The 3,644-nt window shown below is 39.1% G+C and overlaps 1 pseudogene; it reads right to left on the bottom strand.

Moving 5' to 3' along the window:
• Nucleotides 1–1,289: 1,289 nt before the first annotated feature.
• LOC122473621 lies at nucleotides 1,290–3,387 on the bottom strand (annotated as a pseudogene).
• Between the last annotated feature and the right edge of the window lie 257 nt (nucleotides 3,388–3,644).

The following is a 3,644-nucleotide window of genomic DNA, read 5'->3' as shown; positions in this document are numbered from 1 at the left end:
AAAAAAACAATTTAAAAACAATAAATTATATACAAACATTATATACAAATATTATCCTTCTCTATACCAAAAATTCATTAAAATGTAAAGAGAAAATAAACACAGAATAATATTTGCACAAATAATGACAGGAAAATGGCTCAAATTTGATCATTCCTAGGCTGGCCCCCTAACTATACTTCCCTTTAGTAATGGTTGTTCTAGGTTCTGAGAATATATTTAGAACATTCCATGTAGTTTGGAAGATATATCTGGACAATAAAAATTCTGGAGTCATATTAGTGTTGACTTTTGGCTATACCAAGATACTTAGTCAACCACTAGCCTAATTTCCTCATTTGATAATGGTGATGAAATGATATATGTTCTTTATGTATCTGATTTTATCATTATGGAATGTTTCACTTTATATTAAGAAGAAAATGGGAAAACAGAAATTAGAACAATGTTATTGTCACACATTTTCCATGTGAATAATTGCATCTCAAATAAGATATTATGGGGTCTTTTTTTTATAGAATAGTAATGCTAAGGAAAATACTCCTCAGAATATAAACTTAGAACTTTGGAAAAGAGCAGGAACTTTACTGACAAGCGTTCTGTGTAAACATTACCATTCTGTTCTGCCACCTACACAATGCAGCTGTTTGCTTTTCCAAACAATATTAGTTTTCCTTGTTTTGTAGAATGGAAAAGTTAAAGAATGGTTCACATACTATTATTGGTTGAAGAATGGTTCACATATAATATTATTATTATATAATAACATCTCTTAATATTTACTTCTTAAAGTAAAATTGAAATGAAAATATCACAAATTAAAAATATACAATGCTTTCATATATTCTAAGCAAATACAATAATGATGAATACACCTATACTTTAGAAATATCATTTTTTAAAACTTAGAAAAATATGTGTTGCCGTATATAAAAATATCTTTGATATAATAATTTTCCAAGAATAAGGATAATTCTAGGGCCCTTAGGAAAGTGGGGGCACCTGGGTGGCTCATTCAGTTAAGCCTCCGACTCTTGGTTTCAGCTCAGGTCATGATCTCCCAGTTTATAATTTCAGGTTCCACATCAGGCTCTGTGCTGACAGTGCAGAACTTGCTTGGGATTCTCTCTCTCTTTCTCTCTCTCTGCCCATCACCCACTTGTGCTCGTTCTCTCTCTCTGTCTCTCTCTCTCTCTCTCTCTCTCTCTCTCTCTCTCTCAAAATAAATGAATAAACTTTTTAAAAAATGTATCCACTGAATAATTACTTTACAAATATCAGGGGAAGAATCATGTCCTGTGTGGTAAGAGGCTTTCACAGCCTCTTTCACATCTGTTTCTCAAACTGTATATTAGAGAGTTTAGCATCGATATCACCAGTGTGTACAGCACAGCTACAATCTTGTTTGTCTCTGGAGAGAAGATGGTCCCAAGCTGGGCATACATGAAGAACACCGCCCATAAAATAAACTCACCACTGCTATATGGGAGCCACAGGTGGAGAAGGTCTTACCCCTCCCATGGGTCAAGGGGAGCTTCAGGACGGTGGACAGGATGTAAGCATAGGAAACCACAATGACTGTTGTGGTGGTAATGATGATGAGGGCCGAGAGAATGAACGGCACAATCTCATTCACAGACGTGTCAGCGCATGAGATCTTGATCAGGGCTGGGACGTCACAGAAAAATGGTCCAGTCTGTTTTCTCCACAGAACTGCAAACTGAAGGTAAAACCTGTTTGGACCATCGAGTTGATGCCTCCACAGATGTAGGATCCAGTCACCAACTGAGCAGACTTTCTGGGACATGTGCACGGGGTAAAAGAGAGGGGAACAAATGGCCGAGATCGATCAAATGCCATAACAGCTAGAAGAAAACCTTCAGTTGTGACAAACAGTGCAAAGAAGAAAAATTGGGCTGCGCATCCATTGTAAGAAATCTTTTCCTTAGATAGGAAGGCTAAAGTTTTGGGAGCAATGACTATTGAGTAGCAGAGATCTAACTAGGACAAGTTTCTAAGGAAGACATAGATAGTGTTAACCTGAAAATTAGAGCCCCATGGGGCGCCTGGGTGGTGCAGTCGGTTGAGCCTCCAACTTCAGCCAGGTCACAATCTCGCGGTCCGTGAGTTCGAGCCCCGCATCAGGCTCTGGGCTGATGGCTCGGAGCCTGGAGCCTGTTTCTGATTCTGTGTCTCCCTCTCTCTCTGCCCCTCCCCCGTTCATGCTCTGTCTCTCTCTGTCCCAAAAATAAATAAACGTTGAAAAAAAATTAAAAAAAAAAAAATTAGAGCCCCAATGGGAGACAAATGACCATTTTAGAGGATCAAAGAATCAAAATTCAAGAAGCACAGATCCAGGTAGAAACCCAAATCATGTCCCACTTGTGGAGTTAAAGCGAGGGGTTTCATGATGAAAAAAGAAGAGGGGGGGGCGAAATATGTGAGTTGAAGAAAAGAAAAAAAAAAACTTTCTGTAAGTATAAACAAGCCAAGCTACTCTGGGTTGTACATTGATTGACTACTGATTCTATCTTCAGAAAGTCAATTATCAGTCTTGTGATCAGGATTTCCACTCTCCTGCTCATTTCCCATGCAACTTCTTAAAACAACTGCCATTTTGCTTAGTTCAAAGATACGGCCCAGTTCAAACAAAGATGGCTTAGGCGGTCCCTCTGCAGGGGCTGCGCCACCCCCATTTAAAAATGACTCCAGTCGGAGCGCCTGGGTGTCTCAGTCGGTTGGGCAGCCGACCTCGGCTCAGGTAGTGATCTCGCGGTCCATGAGTTCCAGCCCCGCATCGCGCTCTGTGCTGACAGCTCAGAGCCTGGAGCCTGTTTCAGATTCTGTGTCTCCCTCTCTCTGACCTTCCCCTGTTCATGCTCTGTCTCTGTCTCAAAAATAAATAAACGTTAAAAAAAAAAATGACTCCAGTCATGTCAATTTTTCACAATAGGCATTTAAAGTCAGGGGTCTACCTTTTTTTTTTTTAAGTTTTTATTTAAATTCCAGTTAGTTAACATACAGTGTAATATTAGTTTCAGGTATGCGATATAGTGATTGAACACTTCCATAAGTCACCTGGTGCTCATCACAAGTGCCCTCCTAAATCCCCATCACCTATTTCACCCATGCCCCACCGACCTCCCCTCTGGTAACCATCAGTTTGTTCTCTATCATTAAGAGTTTGTTTCGTGGTTTGCCTCTCTTTTTTTTTCATCAGGAGTCCATAACAATGACAGCTGTCATCCTGATATTTCTTGCTACAGTGCCCATGCATATTAGCAAGAACACTAGGAATGAGAAGATCTGTAGCTCTGGAGGGGTCCTGAACCATGGCAGAATGAACTCCAGTCATTTCTGAGTAATTTAATTAAGCTCATTCTTCATGGCCTAGATGTAGGTGGAACTGGAGTAAAAATGAGAGAAATGAACGATCAGAATACTTGTTTTTAATAAAAGCAACTAAAGTAAGCATGGAAAATTTTCATCTTATCATATTGTTCCCAATATTTAACAAAACACCCACTAACATAAAGAATGGATCACTATTTTCAAAAGTCTTCTTAATGAAGAATTCAGTCGGACTGGTTAAACTTTTTAGATATACTTCACAAATAATGCAGATTTGCCCTCTAAGTGTGCTT

The sequence above is a fragment of the Prionailurus bengalensis genome, chromosome B4, assembly GCF_016509475.1.
Source record: "Prionailurus bengalensis isolate Pbe53 chromosome B4, Fcat_Pben_1.1_paternal_pri, whole genome shotgun sequence".
In the NCBI taxonomy this organism is placed as follows: Eukaryota; Metazoa; Chordata; class Mammalia; order Carnivora; family Felidae; genus Prionailurus; species Prionailurus bengalensis.
Note: the sequence above shows the minus strand (reverse complement) of the source record. Positions and strands in the feature narration are given on the sequence as shown.